The 20,752-nt window shown below is 39.7% G+C and overlaps 2 long non-coding RNA genes across 2 annotated transcripts in view; both read left to right on the top strand.

The window, feature by feature from the left end:
• The first annotated feature begins 3,437 nt into the window (after positions 1–3,437).
• On the top strand, positions 3,438–5,418 carry LOC120714468. Its single transcript, XR_005691414.1, has 2 exons — positions 3,438–4,406; positions 4,667–5,418. It is a non-coding gene; the product is annotated as an uncharacterized LOC120714468 (long non-coding RNA).
• A 12,417-nt stretch (positions 5,419–17,835) lies between these two features.
• LOC120747506 overlaps positions 17,836–20,752 on the top strand; it is a 58,772-nt gene continuing 55,855 nt past the window's right edge. Inside the window, exons 1-2 of the long non-coding RNA XR_005699140.1 lie at positions 17,836–18,389; positions 18,909–19,051. This is a non-coding gene — a long non-coding RNA (uncharacterized LOC120747506). The remainder of the gene's footprint in view (positions 18,390–18,908; positions 19,052–20,752) is intronic.

A 20,752-nucleotide genomic window follows, 5' to 3' on the forward strand; every position in this document is an offset into this window, starting at 1 on the left:
CAACATAACTGACAGGTGGTGATAATCACTTGCATGGTAATGTTTCTATTTCTTGCCACAATCCCTTCATATGTTTTAAACCTTCATCTACAGGCTTGTAAAACCCACGAGTGAACTATGAACTATATGCTGCTGTAATAAAATGAGTTTATTATGAAGCAATTACCTTACCTAACACACACATATATATATATATATATATATATATATATATATATATACCTATATCAAGGTTGTTTATCATGGTTCAGTTTGCATTAGTTGTGCCCTCAGTTTAACTATTGCTGTTTTGCTAGTGTTTAGGATTAATATAAATTCTGTTCATTTTTGCCACAAAGCTTTAATTAATTGGCAGTTACACTGGATCGGCAGTCGTTCTGTTTCATGTGAGCCAAGTCAACAAAATCCACTATTACATTATAAAGTAAGCCGAGCACCACATTTCTCTTTTCCCTTATACATTCTTTGTTGCATCTTTCCTTGACCTCATGACATTTCCTGCTGAGGTCAAGGTGTAGTGATTAGGAGAAGACCTCAGGAAGAGAAATCAATAAAACCCTGAAATTACATGGTGCATTTGTGTCACCGTGGAGGACAATCTGAAAGGAGCACTTCCAACACGCTGAAAATAATGCGCCCCTGGTTGGGGCCTCTATAGGTGGGGTTAGTGGTGGCTGCATTGTTCTGTTGCAGGTGTGTGACTATACCCTGACCTTTTCGTGTCAAGGATTATTTTTCAAATCAGAATCTAGCGCTCAATCATATGCAGACATCCTCTGGATTGTTAAACCAATTATTTCTTGAATATGAGTCATGTGACACCGTATAAATGCTGGTGTGCAGTATTTATGGATGAATAGTTCCTGCATGCTTTGTCCTTGCATTTGCCTGGCGTGTGTCGCATGCTATTTGCTCACCTCTGCCTGTGTTTGTGCTCGTGTGTATATGCTGTCATATATTTGTGCACATGTGCCTGCTTGTGGGGGAGAAGCACAAAGCCCAGTGCCAGTAGACAAAGAGCAAGCCCCCATCTCCCTCTCTTCATCTTCCCTGGTGGGGAGATAAGACAGCCTGTGCCCCAAGGGGGGGCCAGGGCTTGGGATTGGGGGTGACGGAGGTGGTGGGGCGTGGACAGTCTAGCCATGTTTACATGCTGGGAGTTCAATAGGGGGTTTAAAGAAGATGACAGTCAATTCTGGCTTTCATATGCTGCTTTAACCCCAGTATGGCCGCCCTCTTGTCTTTCCTGACCTGCACGTACTAAAGAAAACACAAAAAACAAACACAAGTACAGATGGGCTGAAAGGCATGCAAACACACATGCACACTGAAGCCCTGTTACATGTAAATGGCATGCTCTCTCTCGCTATGAAATCTTTCTGGGTGGTCAGTGAACACTGAAGTGCAGTAAATTAAAAGACTTCGCTATTACTGTAACTAAAATTAGCTGACATTAGCAGGAACACAGCTCCCCGATTGTAATTAGAAAAATGTTTTGAGCACAGCACTTTAGTGTGATGAATTTTGAGCCAACATTGATCTGGTTCTTACAGACAAGCTGGCTGTAATTGGAATTTGTGAGTTTCTAAACCAGTGCTTACTTGCGTCCTCTGTTTGACTGTGCAGTCACATATGCCTGCATGTAGAGCACAGGAATACACAAAAGCAGGATCTCTTGAAGGTTTCTGAGGGAAGGTTTTGAAACTCTGTCTTTTAAATGGCAAAACGCAGTTACGACAAAGGACAGCACAGAAATCACCTCACCACACACCAATGTAGCTGAGAGAAAAGCACAATGTACACAATGTAGACTATTAAACATCGTAAGTTCTCAAGTTGGATCCTCATTTGTCTTCACAGCTGAACTTATTTTCATTCAAGAAACAAATTTTGAGCTTTGTGACATGCTCCATTATCCTGCTGTAAATAGCCATAAGAAGATTTGTACACTGTGGTTGTTCTTAGAGGTTGTCAGCAACAATACCAGGGTAGGATGTGACATTTAAAAGATAGTCAGTTGGTATTACGGGGCCTAAAGTGTGCAAAGATCCATTACACCACAACCAGCAGCCCAAAACTGTTGATCTGTGCTTTGATATTGTTTATCCCAAATTCTCACCCAAACAACTGAATGTTGCAGCAGAAATCAAGACCACCGGACAAAACAGTCTTCTGTTGTCCAGTTTGGGTGAGTCGTGTGAATCATAGCCTCAGTTTCCTGTTCTTTGCTGAATGGAGTGGCGCCTGATGTGGTCTTCTGCTGTTGCCCACTGTGTTGTGCATTCAGAGATGCTCTTCTGCATACCTTGGGTATAATAAGTGATTATCTGAGTTGCTGTTGTCTTTCGTTTGAAACTGTCTGACATCAACAAGACATTTTCGCCAAGATAACTGCCACTTACTAGATAGTTCCTCTTTTTCATACAATTCTCTGTAAACCCTAGAGACGGTTTTGTGGGAAAATCCCAGTATCGGCAGTTTCTGAACTATTCAGACCAGCTCAGACGGAGTCAGAAGGAGTCAAGCATGTGTACCTAATAAAGACGGAACTGAGTTATACCTCAAAATGATAACAGTAAGCACATTTTCATTTTTAACTTCCTAAGACCCGAACTCTTCCACAGTATGCATTTTTAATTTCTCTTTGATATTTGGGCTGATTGGAGCCCGATGAATGTAAAAACAAAGAATTACCAGATTTATTTATTTTTTTACCTTATTTTTGTTTTTAAGAAAAATAAGAGCCACATATGAGGATATGCGTTTAAAATTTTGATAGAACAGTAGCAGTATAATGTAAGTGGATATCAGGCCCTTGTAGAGCAAAATTGAGTATTTTGGTCTAAATAACCCAAAATGTGATGTCCACATATGTGGACGCCAGGTCCTAGGAGGTTAAACATTTGTACCACACACAAGTAGAAATGTTCTTTCTGTATCACTGCACAGTTATTGCAGATAAAAATCAATCATTTTTAGGAAGTTATTAGCACCAGATTTGCATTGAGACAGGGCTGTAGCCAGCTGTTACCTTGATTTGCAGTTAACATATTATTTTCTCAATTAATTAATGTTTCTGTTATAACTATTCTTTTAATGACTGGAAAATGGAGAAAAGAAGCACCAAAAAATAGGGATTTGTGTTCTAGGGCATACATTGTAAAACTTAAACACAAAGTACTACATTATGGAGAACAACTAAAACAAAAACCAGCTGGTATACTGTGAAAACCGGTGCCGTTTCAGATTTAGGCATCACAGGCTTAATGACGAAAGAAACAGGATGACTCGTCTTCAACTGTCTGTTGGCTTTTCACAAATATTGCAAGCCTCACACCGTATCTGATTTCATTTACTTAAGCAGCTGCAACGTCTTTCTGGCAGAGCAGAGCGCTAAATGAAATTGACTTTAAAGTGCAGACCTGCAAAAGCCATGCAATTGCCAGAGATCAAACTGGCAAACAACAAAAATGATAACACAATTTAAATTGTTTTCCCCAGCTGTGTGAATCATCGTCTTAATATCTTTCTAAGTGACACTCCACCCAGAATCTGCCTTTTGAGTACAAAATGCTCAGCAGGTCTGCTTTTAGCGATGGTTTTGCAAAATAAAGATTGTTTGGATTTCTGTATTCTTCCATAGATTCCCCTGTTTTATACATTATACCCTCTACATGGCCATAACATTAAATCATCACATACATCCCTCTCTCTGATGCCCTTTCTCTCCCATTTGTATTGAATGCTGTGCGCTTGTTATTACCAAGATAAATCAAGAGAAATGCCAGTGAACACTCGAAATATAACCTATGAGAAATAATTCGTCTGCGCAATATCACCGTGGGACAAGCTTGAGATCACTACAATATCGTATTCCTTTCCTTTTTCAATTACGTTAACCAAGCAGAGACATTCCCTAAGCTTGCCTCTTGATTATGAATTGCACTGTCCTCTGTCCATTTGGACCTTTCTCCCACAGGCCAACACTGTGATGTCACACTACCTGACAGAGACCTGACTTTAATAAAGCAATGGGAAATTTATTTTCAAAAGGAAGGAAGCAGTGTTTGGCGACAAGATGACTGCCAAATACAAAGGTGAAGGCACATCCTGCAGGGAGTGTGTGACCTTTTCACACACTAACACACAAACACTGATGTCTTAAATCAAGTGGTCTCTCTGAAAGAACACTAAGTCCTGTGGCAGCAACACGGAACTGTGCAACATGTGGGTATACGCGCAGCTGAGTGTCTCGTCGGCTGTCTGCGACCGCATTCCTTGCAGCAGGAGGGGAACAGACAAGGTCGAGGGCTAAACCGCCACATTGCTGCTGCTCTGCTTACAGTTTGGTGTGAGGTGACAAACGGCTACATGTGGATTGCAGTATTATGGCATTTTACAACCAGGTTAGCACTGCAGTGGCAACACAAACCTCACCCACAGTCGAAGTCATTATCCAGACTGTTGCGTTCTTGTGTTGTGTGTTGCATTTCTTGAGAGAATTTGTGACGGAGACAACTGGAAGGGGAAACGGGGATGAGAGAAGGGGTCATAAAAGTAATTAGAGTTGAATGTTTTGAGTTAAAAGTTGGTTTAAAATTGGACTGGAGAGCCGTCGGGGTTGTTGATCCTTGTGTTTATGTGTGTCTTTGTTCTGTGTGTAAAGCTGACTTTGCAAGATTCCTGTGTGGATTGGAGTAAATGAGGGCTGTGGAATTTGAGTGGAGGGTAATCATCAGACCTGCAGGAGTAACCAGATACCGAGCGCCAGACTTCAGCGGAATGGGAATCCCTCCACACCAACACACCGCCTTCTGCAAGAGACATATTGGCTGGGCCAGAACAAGCCGTCCAGTCTCCTTCCCCCCACATTCAGTATCTCCTTTTTTTGTGTGCCTCTAAAATTCACGTATAAAAAGTCTCTGTTTACAGCTATGCTGTAAACAGAGACATGAAGTATCCTAAATACTTCCTGGAATACTTTTAAAGAATCAAATGTGAATTATGACAGTGAATCGCAGCATTTATTCAACACACTGGACTTTCTGAGAAACTGGTTGCAGACGATATTAATCTGCATAAATTAGATTACTTTTACGGCAGATGCTGTGGTGGCTGCATGTGGTTAGATTCAGGAAATAGAAGAACTTTTATCAAGGTTAAAAAGCAATTTCTCTTTAATCCCCTGCAGATGTTTTGGGTGTTAAATCAAGATAATGATATTTCCATAACCTCAACACCCAGAATTGACCTGACCTTTAGGCAGTATTTAAACACAAATACTGTAACTAAACAGCACATTATGATAAAGTGGCTTCAGCAGAGAAATTATAGTGATCCTTTCTGGAGAATTGCACACTCTTGACTTTTTATTTTATTTTTTCAGTGTAAAAATAAAGCACACCTCTTGTCTTTCAATTCTAAGGAATGTTTTCTGTATAGAAACATATATATATATATAAAAATAATCTGATTGTTATCAGGTCTTAGAATTAGCTAAATACACCCCATATGAACAACAACACATAGTATGCTACATTGTATTGTCACTTGTTTAGCAGAAGTTCTAGTTATAGAAATAGTACATGAAAAATGAAGTACACACATAGGACTTAAGAGGTTAAGTAGCTGCCAAGTGCGGTTAATCAATTGCAATTGATCATCAGCAAGTGTGAGCCCTTCTATGAAAACACAAGTTGTAGTAGTTTGCTGGTCTGGAGCATTCAGGTGTGTGTTGACACATGTGCCAAGGAGGAAAGACATCAGCAGTGACGTTAGAGAAGCAATTGTTGCTGCCCATCAATCTGGGAAGGGTTATAAGGCCATTTCCAAACAATTTGAAGCCCATCATCCTACAGTGAGGAAGACCATGGAGAGGAAAGTATTCAAGACAGATGCCAATCTTCCTAGGAGTGGACTTCCAAGCAAATCACTCCAAGGTCAGACTGTGCAAAACCCCAGAAACCACATCTCAGTCTCCACGGGCCTCAGTTAGCATATTAAATGTGAAAGTTCATGACAGTACAGCTAGAAAAAGACAGAACAAGTATGGCTTTGGAAGGTTTGGCAGGAGAAAGCCTCTTCTCTCTAAAAAGAACATGGCAGCATGGCATGGGTTTGCATATCAGTCTAAACACCTCATGCTGGTGGAAGGGTGATGATCTGGGCTTGTTTTGAAGGCACAGGATTTGGGCAGTCTGCGGTCATTGAGAGTTCCCAATGTGAGGCCATCCTCAAATTTGGGTGAAACTGAGTCATGCAACAGGACAATGAACCCAAGCAGAGCAGCAAAAATTTAATGGAATAACTAAAAAAGATCAGGTCATCTCACATATCAACCAGCATATTAAGCTCATACCGCTTTTGCACATAAATCTATTTAATACTTCAATTTTTCATTTTTGTCTCCATTTATTTATTCATGCTATTTGTATTTTATCTATTGTACATTTTAACCGGCATCTGTGTGTGGACAGCAGAGAAAGAATGTCATTGTACAGAGATATGCTTTTTCTTGGTACACATGACAATAAACGCTTTGAATCTTGAATCTTGAATGTTGCGATGGCCCAGTCACGGTCCAGAGTGCTTGAGAGCATAATGAACAGGTACGTTTAGTCATTAATGAAGAGTGATCGAACAGAGCTTAAAACTAGCAATGCTAAGTAGCTAACATTAGACCAGAGGTGTTGAACTCCAGGCCTCGAGGGCCGGTGTCCTGCAGGTTTTAGATATCACCCTGGGTCAACACACCTGAATCAAATTATTAGTTTATTACCAGGCTTCTGGAGAACTTCAAGACATGTTGAGGAGGTCATTTAGCCATTTGAATCAGCTGTGTTGGATCAAGGACACATCTAAAACTTGCAGGACACCAGCCCTCAAGGCCTGGAGTTTGACACCCCTGCATTAGACTGATTGGGTCTGGCATGTCTCAAATGATTAGGTATGTTTGAGATCACCGGCTTGGGATTGTCTGTTTTCTTAAAATGATCCCACAAGCTATATCTTAAATCGGTCACCTTCATGCTTAGATAAGGTATTTGTGAGGTCCAACTAACAATGGAATATATACATGCAGGGATATACTAAAAGTGCCTGGATGGTTTACACATACCGGTCAAAAACTTTATTGTGGACTAGGACACACAACTGAGATCAGTAGTATAACCAAATCACTAGTTGTTGGTGGAATTCCCTCTCTTCAAGTTGTACACTCCTCTTCTATTTGGTTAAAATAAAGGTGGCAGAATAAGAAGTAGCTGGAATGAACAATAGGAAATGGTGGTACCATCAAATTATAGCTTAAGTCATGGGGCAGGGTTTCAGATGGCTTTGTGGTTACACTATACCTACTGGATAGGTTTATCACAGAAAGTACACATAGTTTAAGGATAGATATATGTACTCAAATGTATACGCAAGCACATATTTAAATTTGTTCTGTGTCTGCTGTGTTAGTCCACCCTGGGGCCTTGTTATGTGAAGAACCAGATCAAAGCGTTAGTCCTGAATCAAGCAGGAAGAAGAGATAAAGACATATAAAGGGAGGGAAACACTGAATGTATCGGGATGAATGCTACACCTTCTGCTTTTATCTCCTTACTCAATGCCATAACAATACGTGTTGCAGATAAAGGCTTGTCTATTCAAGCATGCTTGATTACAGACTTGTTGGAAATCTGGTTTCTTTTGTGCTACACTGACACATTTGTTTATTCTACTCATGTTGATTTATTTTTATCTTCTTTTCCAATTATATATTTGTTTTGTTTATTGATTTCATTGTATGCTTAAAGTCTGGTTTTAACTGCTATCTCTGTTTTATTATTGGAAAGCACTTTGGTCAACTTTGTTGTTTTTAAAAGTGCTATATAAATAAAGTTGGATTGGATTGGATTGGATTCGCCGTCTACTTTGCATTGGCCTCGGAGTGCCAAAAAACTTCCTTGCTTCTATAGTTTGACCTGTCTGCCTCCACCTTACTATAACAGATTTAAATAGATTTTCTTTTGCAACATTCACAGTAGTGAGAGCTAACATTGTGAAAACATTTCTCAGAGATCATGTTTTTGATACTCTCGATTCACGATCACCTTGAAGAGAAGTAACACACTCTCTGGGTAAAAGTGTCATGTTGATGCCAGAGGTCAGAGAAGAATGGACAGACTACTTTGAACTGAGGGGAGGTCAACAGTAACTTAAATAACAACTTGTTTCAACCGAGGTATGCAGAATGCACGACATGAATGTGCAACACATCAAACCTGGAAGTAGATGGGCTACAGCAGCTGAAGACCACAGCGGACGCCACTTTGTCAGCTAAGAACGGGAAACTGTGGCTACGGTTCGCATGGTTTCACCAAAACTGAGCAAAAGAAGTTTGAAAAATGTTGCATGGTCTGATGAGTTTCAACGTGGGTGGTAGGTTCAGTATTTTGTGTAAACAACATGACAGCATGTATCCTTCCTGCCTTCTATCAACTGTGCAGGATGGGGGTGGTGTAATGGTGTGGCGGATAATTCCTTTGCACCCCTTAATATCAGTTGATCTGCATTTAAATCGTATTGTAATCAAAGGGCCTCCATAGTCACCGGGTCTTGGTCCAATATAGCAATGCTGGAAGGTACTGAATGGTGATATTTTCATCATAGATGTACAGCCAAAAGGTCTGCAACAACTGTGTGATGCTGTCATGTCAAGATGGCCCAAAATTTCTGAGCAAGTTTGTTAAATCTATGCGATGAAGAATCAAGTTCTATAGGCAAATGTTGGTCCAAACCAGTACCAGCAAGTTGTAACTAATAAAGTGGCCAGTGTGCATACGTGAACCACGTACCACATTAAAATTTGAGACTTCAGAATCGGCGTTCCTTTTTTGTTTAGAGCAAGTTAAATAATGTCATCAGCATACAATAACATTCCCAGAATTCCAATACGAACCCATCTGAAGCCTTAATTGAAGAACCTAAATCAACAACACAACGGGAAATAACTGAAGACAAAACACTCACGTGACATGACAGCATCCACTCGTATCTTTATAAAGCAGCAGTTCCTTGATAAAGAGACTTAATGAGATTATAAAACTTTACAACAATTTAACATCCAGACATGATAAAGACAGGATTCAGTAAATGGAGACATAAGAAAAAATCTTTATGATGTAATAAGTCATTGATCTATTGCACTGTGCATGACCTCTTGATCCCTCCTCTATTCCCTCCATTTATATTTTCTTCCTCACCAATGTAGTGGTTTTGGCCCTTTGTCGTCCTCCTCCCCTCCTGTCTCTGCTCTCTATGAGAGGTCTTTTCCTGTTGCCCTTATCTACGAAGGAGCCAGCAACGTTGACGTACTTCCATGTTGTACTGGGCGAGCTGTACTCTCCAAACAAACACACTGGAGCAGAGAGAGACGGAGAGACACTCTGGCAAAAAGAAGATCAAGATAAAGGGAAAAAAACAAAAATACCGCCAGGGAGGGTCTGTTTTTTTTTAAGCAAGATAAAAAGATACCAGAGAGAGAAGAAAGTCCTGGTGGGTTTGTTGTGCTGTGTGCACTGTGTGGTAAATATCAAGGATTACATATATAAATATAGTTTTTATCAACAGAATAAATATTTTTGTTCCTCCCCAAAGTTTCTTAGATTAAATCACAAGGTTGCAACGTCATTGTTATTTCTTAGAGTGATCTTTGAAGTTGCTTTGTACAAATCCTCTACTTATAGATTTTTTAAAACTTACTTTTTTTTAAATAATCAAACAAGGTAATTCTGAACCTTCACATTTTTTATTGTGTTTCAAACAGCATACCGACAAACACCTCGCTCCAAATCGCCACAGTCACACCCAACGGAGCTCATCATTCGTGAGCAACCCGCTGCTCTTTCATCTCAGCCTCCCCACCTCTTTTACACATCACTCTTTGGGTTGTGCAGCGATGCCTGATATTGAATAGTACTGAATGAAATGCTGGAGAGAGACTTTTTAGTTGGAGTGGAGTAGATGCTGGCTTTCATCCAGTAACCTGCCATCATTCATCTGGGCAACAGGGGTTATTGAGAACAATCGCAGATGGAGAGAGAGAAGTGTGCTGACAGACTTTATATGTGTGATGATGTGTATGGCTCCTTCTGCAAAGAGCCTGAGAAAATGTTTTTCATTCCGCCCTTTCTGCCATTGTTACAGGGAAGCCGACGTTTTTGGAAAGCTAGATAAGATAAATAATTCTATGGTATGAAGCAAGAAATGCTTTACAGCAGTGTGGCAGCAGCAGAGGCAAGTAGAGAAGCAACAGGGGCCTGACTGGCTTGATGTTTTTACTTTGCAGCCTTTGCATTGAGTAGAAAAGAAGAAAGTCAGCATTGAAAACTGCTTCCACAGCTAACCTAGACTGACCATGTCTCCAACTTATTACTAAACTGAGCACACAGATTAAACTGATGTTGACCTTCTGGTCTAACTCCTGGTGAACAAGGAAAACAAACACGGTGATGTCAGACTTTTTTAAAGAAGAGTAATGTTACCGATATGAGTGAGCGCTGTTTATGGTTTCATCACATGGGTCCTTCCACAGATGTCTTAAAATTCATTTCTTTTTCTGACATTTGAACTTTGGTCACACTACTGCAACTAAAAAAAAATTTCTTTTAAATCTTTTTTGTGCATTTAATTAAAGACCACATGTGCCGTCTCTTTGTGGCAGATATTATCGTACTCCTTTGGTACTTTGATGAAATATTATTTCTCTCTCTCTTCAGCACACGTTGTCAGAATCACAGAAGAATAATGACATTTATTTGTTGTTGGAAGTGTGATTGCATGATTTGTTCATTTGCACAGCCATGTAGTTTCTATAATAACACTGTTTCAAAAGTAGTTGTAAATAAGTAATCATGCAGTAGCTTCCATGAAAAATCCGACTCATTCCAGTTTGTTTCTATGCTAAATTTAGTGTGAAGTATGAGAGCTCATTTCTGCTGGACACTGCAAACATCCTCAAACTAGGGGACTATTCATACTATTCATATTCTTTTAATACTGCAAATATTCACATTTTTACTTTACCGTTTAATTCAGCTGCAGGTCAACCCAGCTTTGTTGGTATGGATCTTAACAGAGTTTTAAACACAGGATTGCCACAAGATTGTGTTTTATCACCAGTTTTTCTTTTTACATTTATATAAATAGCAGTACTTCCCGTATTGCAACAATGACTCTTTTAAAATGTGCAGATGATATGGCCCTGGTGACATGAGGTCACTGATGGAAAACACCTTAAAGCTTGTTATAGGCAAGACAGAGGAGCAGTGTTGTAGGGGCAAATTGCGACATGCATAACCCCAAGGACAGCTGGTAGAGCAGGTGAGTCTTTCAAATATCTGGGAACAGAGGTAGGTACCTCTCTCTCTCTCTTCTTGTATATTCTGACTCAATATACAAGATAACTCAACAGCCACGATTCAAACTCTGCCGAGGAAGGTCAGAAGTCTTAATATCAGTAAAGAAGTTTCAAGCCTGGTTTACGAGTCACTCATTGAATCTGTCTGGACCTTCAGTATTTAATCCTGGCATAATAGCCTCACTGTTATACACAAGACAAAACAGATACAGTTTAAGCACCACTGTATGACTCTGCTGGTCATACAGCTCTCACACCCTCCATCAGTCCTTTCAGCTGTTACCATCATGGCCAGCAAGTTTACTTGGCTATGAAAAGGCAGACAAAACCTCCTTTATCCCCATACATGTGAAACTTTATATAAGATGTTATGACATAACCTATTTTAATTTTGAAGACTTTTTGGATGTCCTTGTATTATTGACTGTGATTTTTGGGTCTGATGCCTGATACTGTCTGTGGCCAATAATTGTTCATCTTTAGAGCTAAAGATGTTAAAGTGTCTGAAAGATGAGTTTCTGTTGCTTTATTCTAATGCAGCAACATTCAGTGGATGTAAAATTATTATCATGCCAAACGAAACACATTTTATTTGATGTGACGGAAACAAAGCCACACACGGTAGCATACGTAAGACCAAAGATCCTTACTCTCCATCTTACTGACTGATCATCATCATAAGGAAGCAGTGACCGAAAAAGAGGCTTCCTATGAAATTATGAAATAAAAGAGAAAATAATTGTGATAAATTGCCTGAGACATTGTACTGACTGTGAATAATTCTTAATAGATCTTCAGGAAATTGGCTAAAGGAAGGTTTTCTCACACAGTAGCACCAGTGACACCAGTGCAATGTTGCGTTTCTTTCACGTGTCACATTCAACATGCATCGCCTCACCAACATTTGTATGTGTGACAGAATTTTGCCCTAAACATACAGCCCTTGCTCTGCTATACCCACTGTGGGTATAAACACTCCTGTGGTTCAGATAATTCTATTTCATTGATTTAAAAAAACGAATATTGTGAAATTGATAGCTCCAGAAGCTGTCACTGCTCAAATAGCATTTTGTTTTATTTTATCATCCCAATAAATTGTATTCAAGTCTAATTTTTCTCTAAAGATTAGGCTCTGTTTCCGTAGAACGACTGAAAAATAATCGAATCTTCTGCAACTTGCCATACGGTAGTCATGCTTACTTTTATAAGATATTTCGTTGATGTTTTACCAGCTTTAATAGATGAATCCCCATATTAAGTTAGTAAGGCCTTCTGATCAACTGGGAAAAGTAATTCATGCCACATTTTCAATTAGATAACAGCTATTATTATTTTAGAAGAATGTGTCAGATTTTCAAACATCTGCAATTACCCGTGTGGCTTCTCGTCATCCCATTTGACGATTGTGACTGTTAAAGATTAAATTCCTGTTTCGTCTACAGAAAGTTTAACCTTGGATCAGGCAATAAAGTCACTCAGTTATTTTGTGACTCCATAACAGGAATCTGCCTGATTATCTCTTTTATAGAAACCATTAATAAATAAAACTTTAAAGCTTTGAAAAACAAGTCTTTATCTTGATGGGTGTTTCTGTCATGTGATGCATCCCTTCATGTTGATGGTTTTATGTTCTTTCAGTACAGCTCGGTTTCTAATATAGCACTGAGAATTTGATTACTTACCAAACACTGTGCAAACTTCCACTTAACTGTAAGAAAAAAGATCTGGGGATGTTGGATAATTACGATTTATGGACTTTATGGACTTCTTCCTGGACTCTAACAAAGCAAAGAATTTCCAGTGTAGCAGACATGGAGCAATGGGAATATTTACTGGGAACATTTTTGGTTTCCATTTTCAGTTACTGTTATTGATGTATTAACAGTAAAAGGAAGTTCAGGGTCTCCTAAAACATTTTTATATCTCATTTAACAACACTTACTGGAGTTGTGGAGGTATTCTAAGAATCCTAAAAGAGTCTGATAACCATGTGAAAGAAAATGTTCTTTAATCATAGATGCAGCAACCAGGCAGGAATATGATTTGGTTTTCTTTAATGATTTATAATAATGATGATTATTATTATTAACAGAGGCCAACGTGGAGTTGCAGTGGTTGGCTTTGTCACCTAAGAGTGAAAAGGTGTTTGGTTTAAATCCACCTACAAGCTGAGGTCTGTTTATGTTCATCTGTGGATGCATGGATGGGCAATTATTATAATGCTCTTTGAAAGAGGGTGTAGCAGAGTATGGGTAGAGGGAATGGGATGGTAAAAGACCCTACAGTGTTAGAGAGAAATCCCAATGACCAAAGGGTCATAGGAGGGTGAAAGAGGGAAAGGGTGTGGAAGACTGATTAAGATAATGAACGGACATGAAAAGGTGATAATTAAGCTAGAGAGAATGGGAGTGGAGGGGATATAAAGAGGTAAGGTAAAGGAGGAGGAAGAGGAAGTTGAGCTGCACCAGAAGCACCTCCAGATGCCACTCCAGTTCTTCTCCTTCTCATCTGCTCTTTCAGTTTCTTTGCCTCCTTTTCTTTTTTCAGATGTTTCTTTGCTTCTTTCATTCTCAGCAGTTTCATGTCTATTTCTTCTTTCTTTTTCAGTAGTATCGTTTTTTGTTTTTTTGTTTTTTACCAAAATTTTTCCAGTTCTGACTGTTGAATCCTAATTTTGTCTCTTTCAGTTTCTTTTTTCGTCACGGTTTGGCAGGGCAAACCGTGGGGATGTAGAGAAGGAGGACCCAGTCGCGGAGCTCTGTGTGTAAACAGTGCGTTTATTTACAGTGTATGGAAAAAAACAACAATAAATCCCCGTGCTCTCCCCTGACTCCCGTGTCGTGTCTCTCCATGAAAAGTCCGTGTCTCAGCACTCCTCGTGCTGGCTGCTGTCTGGCGCTCCACACTTCTCCTGGGGATACAATAGAAGCAGCCGTCAGGACACATACAACCGCAGGCATACACACACACTAAGCTCAACTGGATGACTAACATGGAGTCTCACGCAGTGGTCCCGCGCCGGTGGGAGCTCCAAGACTCTCCTAAGTAGCTCCCCCGACGAGCCCTGACCAGCAGCATGTGTGTGGCAGGAGCTTCGGGTGTGGCCAGGTCCCCTAGCAGGGCCACACCCACCAGGCCTGCAGGTGCTTGACATCCATCCTACAGCCAAACACACACACACACACACACACACATACCTGCCTATACAGAAATGTGGACACAGAACAGCAGCACAGTATCACCTATACATATAACAATATAATTCATAACTGCTCAGGGTCCTGGGTCGCTCTGACATTTTTGTTTTTCCTATTTCTGTTTTCGTCTGTTCTAATGCTTTTTTCTCACCCCTGTGTCTTTCTGTGCAGCTTCAGCTGCTTTATTTGCCTCTTCTATTCACTTTTTCTCTTCTTCCAGTGCTTTTTGCACTTCTCTTTGCCCGACTTTCTTTATCTTTGCATTTATCCTTGACTCTTTTCTACTTTTTTCTTTTCTTCCCTTGGCTACTTTGGTGTCTTCCTTGACTTCCAGGAGCTGTTGAGCTGTTTTCTTCCTCCGAAACTCTCTTGTCTTGCTCCACCTTCTCTCTCCTAGTACCTTAAGGTGTCCTCCAGAGAGCTGCATGTGTTTGTGAAGGCCTCATCTTTCTGACCGTTTTCAGTGAGCTTGACAGAAAGACTCTCCTTCTCCTGTTTCATGTTCAGGATTTGTTTTTTGTCCCTATGTGGGAGTTGTTCTTTAGGCTGCTTATTTCCTTTGTAATTTTGAGTCTATGCCACAAAGAATGAAGGCAGTTCTGAAGGCAAAAGCAGGTCCAACCAAGTACTAGCAAAGTGTACCTAACATAGTGGCCAGCGAGTTTATAATTGTACATAAACATTTTCATTGTTACCTGTGGGGACCAGAAAGAAAAAAGAAAAAGGGAGACGCAGAAGATGCTCTCTGCTTGGGGTCTCGCTGACAGAGAGCACAAAGCGAGCAAGAGCCCAAACAGATGAAATCTGTTTGCAAAGGAGATGAAAACACTGAGATAGTGGGAGCAGAGTGTGCAGAGCGCAGCTGGCTGCAAACAACCATCTGAAACCACTGATGTCTCAAACACAGCGCATGAAAACTTAAATAGCAAAGGCAGACATGGTGAGATTAGCAAAGCAGCACTGATGAGAAGGCACTGTATTTCCTCGGCTTGGTGCAGTCTCTCCCTCAAAGCAGAATGAACACGCACAAACACACAGCAAATCCTGTTCATGTAATGAAATCGCCTCTGTTGGCCGAGGAATTTCTCCAAGGGTCCAAGGTCTACCTGTGTGTGTGAAGCTTTATCAAATATTTGGAAAGACAACAGAGAGACATTCTTTGATTCTTTTTGAAGTGGACCGAGACCTAAAAGGAAGAAAAAAAAAAACCTTGACCAGTCGTGATCACTAATGCACCGTAGACCTTCAGCACTTGTTGTGATAAGCGTTTGTATATATGTGAGCTTGTGTGGATTAGAGAAAAACCTAAATGTCATTAAAGAGTCCAACCTGGAAGAAGATCAGTACTTCTACATTCCTGGATAAGTCGGATTACTGAAGACATAACTAATAAAAAAGCCTGCTAATCAAAACAAGTTGACTAGGTCCCACCAAGCATTTGTGCCCAAGGTCTGTGTGTAGCATGTGTGTAGTAGAGGTGAGCAGATTGATCCAAAAATCGATAGCATCAATACCAATGTTGGTATTGGTGTCCGATTGATAGTAGTGTGATGGGATCGATACTTTGTTTCGATCGTCCAAGTCAATGTCAGTATCAGCAATACCGGCCACATATTTACTTTGTATTGGATACCATACTAGTGTATAGAGAGATGGACCTTTGGGTTAAAAAATGCACACAACAAAGAAAAGCAGACACACACAGTCATTTCGATTTCAGTTTCCACCTCTACTAGCCTCTCATGCACAAACATAACACCCCGGGGACGGAGATGTTCAGTAGAGGGTTTTATAGCAGCAGACACAAAAGCCACACAAACACATGCAGTTTTTCTTTAGCTTCACAGTCACAAAAACACAAAGACGTGCACTGATTGTTTCATCGGAACTGAAACACGCTTTCTGTGATGTGTGTCTGTTACAAGCAAAGGTTCGTTCAGTAAAGATAAGGACAAGCTACACAACAAAATATTGATTTTTTTTTGATGTGTCTATGTACTAGTTTAAAGAGATGCCAAAATATGCTGTTTCTTTTCTGAAGCTAAATATTTCTCGCTGTTCCAGATGCTGTGACACAGTGAAACTTTGTTTGCTCTTCGCATGTTAGCATACCAAGAAGCTGAGTGTGTTTGTTGAGTATATTTGAATAACTCAGTATTCTGAGTCAGAACTCATTAAAACTCCCTTTTTCAGCCACGACTCAAACACTTTAGTGTAAGCGTTCTCCCTTTGTACAATAAATAAAAACATGGAAAATCAAAACTACACACAGTTTCATTTGAAGCTATTTGTTTGCTAAATCTCGCCTAATGCTTTGGGGGTGTATTTTTATAAATGACAATTATCTCCTTAACTTAGATCTGAGTCAAAGCTGGCATATGCAGAAATGAAACCAACATGGATATCAGAGAAGGGCACACATTTCTACTGTTGCCTAGCAACTGCATGCCTCGAAGTCTGTGGAATTAAACAGTGGAAGAGATCCAGTTTTTCCTGGGGACTGATTTAAACGTTGCGCCTGTCTTGGAGGTACCCTGGGCGCAAGAGTGGAAGCCTGCCCGCTCGGTGATAGTTGCAGATGATGAGTGAGCCCATGTGACGGAGAGGAAAGGCCCTGACATGTGAAGAGGAGGCCAAGTGCAGGGAGAACATTGCAGTGCTCAACATGGTCATATTTTATACATGACTGAGCCGGTGTTTCCACTCAGTACCCAGACATGCAACTGTTTGGATCTTTATTTGTTGGGTAGGAATTTTTGGACACAGAGACATAAATATATTAAAGTCATTTCAGTTTTATTCATACAGCATCAATTCACAACAATAGTCGCCTCAAGGAGTTTTATATTGTAAGCTGAAAACTCTACAATATTAGAAAGAAACCCCAATAAACAAACAGCACCCAATGAGAAAGCACTTGGTAATGGCGGGAAGGAAAAAACTCTCTTTTAACAGGAAGAAGCCTCCGGCAGAACCAGGCTCAGGAAAGGGTGGCCATCCGCTGTGACCAGGTGGAGGTGAGGGGAATGAGACAGAACAAAAGACACACTGTGGGAGAAAGTTCCAGAGTTTAATAATTACTAATGGTTAAATTCAGTAGTGCTGTATAAACACATAGAAAGTGAAAATGGCTGATGCTCAGTGCATGGGAAACTCTCCAGCAGCCTAAGGCTATTTAAGCACAACTAAGAGAGGGCTCAGGGTCACCTGTTCTCACACTAACTATAAGCTTCATCAACAAGGAAAGATCATATATACATAAATGTGGAAATGCATGTCAACACAGGTTGAGTGCTTCACATCCCACTCACCCACAGCAGTGATCATCACCTCATTATCGCTATATTTAGTATGACTTTTCCTATAACTGGTGGTCATCGGTGCTGCCTAAAAGCAAGGAGACACTGAGTTCCAAGTGAAGGGATGGAAAATTAAGCCAACTGCAGCTCCCCTAGGTGGCACTTCATGTTGGACCCAAAAGCGAGTCAGACCCCTTACACTATATTAAAATGGCCAACTTTACAGAATATTTACACCCTGGTTCAAAAACACGTTAAGCTTATATGGCTATTACCCCTCTCTCATTGCAGCTGTGAGTGTGGGGATTTCTTTTTTCTTTAAAAAAAAATAAAAATCATCCACTTGGATAATTGAGTTAGGGGTGTGGCCACTTTCACTGACATGTTTTCCAATCAGAGTCTCTTTCCAGCCGTTATCTAGATTATATGGCTAATATCATGACTTGCTACGTGGTACAGACTATTCAAGAAGTCTTTGCTTCAGCTTTGGTGAGTGAAGTTCTAGTAATTTATTAGCTTGCTAATTAGCCAATATGTGCCTGTGAGTTTTGCAAACCAAGCTAGCTAGTTCTAGCTCATAAGGCTACTTCCGGTGCCAAACCCCCCCCAATATGGCATCAACCAAAACACTATTTTTGAAGCTTACCTCCATCTTTTAAACTGTCTGTTACTTTTTATATTATTTATTATTTTAGATTTATTTGAATGATTTAAAAAAAAAAAAATCTCAAGTGCTGCTAAGAGCAAGCCAAAGCAACAGATGGTGATATCTTCCTATATGTGCATATATACCTGCATGTACTTTCATTCCTCCTTAATATGTGGGCTAATCACATTATCACATATAGGCATATAGTTATTAATATCCCTATGTATTAAACAATATTCATTATAAACCCCCCTTAATATATTAATTCATTTCATTATCTCATTGTGAATGCAAAATTTCACCAAAATTTTATTCAACTCTGGAAAATCTGAATGAAGACTTTTTTTTTTTTTTTTTAGTGACCCAAAAGGCCTTTTACGTTTGTACGAAAGGCCATATTGCATAGAAAGCTGTTTCCCAAAAAACCCTGTGTAGGTCTAAGCTAAAGTGCAGAGAAGAAAATGACACATGAAGGTGGAACTCACAGGAAGCCATGTATCAGGTAAAAAACAAGTTATTCCTAAATGCAGCAGAAATCTGGAGGAGCATTATTTTTTTTAGCTGTGCATGTTTTTTCTTTTCCAACTACAGCTTCATTGTATGCCATTGACATGCAACAGTTTCCATCCAGATGAAAAGCTTTTTAAGCAAAGAAATTGCTCTAGAAAAAAATCATACTAAGACACCTCTCTCAGATCGTGTGCTTTTCAGCTTTTAATCTTCAGTTAAATAAAACAGTTAATGAGAAGTAGATGTATTTATTTACAAGGATGCGTTTGACATTATCAGATATCCCTATTTAATGTCTTGCCTAGAGCTAAGAGAGGAGATTTTCTGTATTTCTGTTTTGAAGCTACAACAAGCAGGCGTCCAAAGGTGTGTGTGTATGTGTATGTGTGCGTGTGCAATGCTTAGGTTTGGTTTCCTTTTTAACATAAAGCCAAAAACACTGCATTGTGGAATCTGCGGGCCACAGAAAGGTGCAGCTTTGCATTGTGCAGAGTGGAGCGTGCTGTGCAGAGTGTGCTGCGGGATTTCCTTCCACTGTAGCGAGTGCTAGCAGGATCAGGAAATCCCATGTTCATAGAGCACTGCTGACTTCTGATCACTTCCCATATGGAAAAGATATATATAAATCTTATAAAGTTTTTATCTGTCTTGTATGAAACTTGTATGAAAAGCATACAAGAGTGAAAACACATATAAGATCCCTTGAAAAATTATATAATGAAACTTGTATGTTTTGTATACTTACTAAAAAAATATATGAAAGTAATGAGAAAGTGGCCACTTTCATGAGTAAATCATATATGTTTTTACTATTTCTTTTCCATATGGGTTCCCTGGGAGAAATGCTTCCTGATTTTGAAACTCTGAGTGAGGGTTTAGTCTGCAGAATAAAAAAACAAACAAAAAAAAAACAACCAAGAGAAGTCATCAAAACTCTCATGACAATCTTCTTCAGTGCTTTAGTCGAGGCTTCGTTACAGTTCTTCCTCTGTCAGGATTTTGGAGTCTTTTGGAGTTGCAGAAGATCCAGATCTGGATCCAGGAATATACAAAAGGATTGTTTATAGTTGTGAAATGGAGCACGTTTCACACACATTTTGTACATTTTATATATATATATTTTTTGCCTCTGTTAATACTGTCCATATGTATGTATATAGTGCTGCAGAACTGTGCCCCCCCAGCATGTTTGCACTGAGTAGGAGATGCTCTGTATCTCACTGTACAACCGTATAGTGACAATAAAGGCATTCTATTCTATTCTATTCTATTCTATTCTATCCTATCTGGATACTGTCTATTATGACGGACTCACATTTACTACAAACCTTAAAGCTCTTACCCACCATTGTACATTGATCGCTTGGGTCAGATTGTCTATTTTTTTTGTCATATTGGAGACTCAGTCACTGGTACAGTTATATTTGCAATGCAAGAATACCCTTATTAAGTGTAGGAAATAATTTTCTCTGGTTCTGCGACTCGTTCCTTCTGTCTGCCCCGAAGGTTTGCACTAAATTTGGCTAAAGAGCATTCAGCATTCAAATTTGCAGCTCCTGGAATCAGCTGCAAAATCAACTGAAAGTTAAGAAGCAGGTTTGGGTGAATAAATTTAAGGTGATTTTTAAATGACCTGGAGGCAGTTTCTTCAGGCTGCACATGTTTTGCCTATCACTGCCCCTATTTTTTAAAT

The sequence above is a fragment of the Simochromis diagramma genome, unplaced genomic scaffold, assembly GCF_900408965.1.
Source record: "Simochromis diagramma unplaced genomic scaffold, fSimDia1.1 OVJJ01000596.1, whole genome shotgun sequence".
Lineage (NCBI taxonomy): Eukaryota > Metazoa > Chordata > Actinopteri > Cichliformes > Cichlidae > Simochromis > Simochromis diagramma.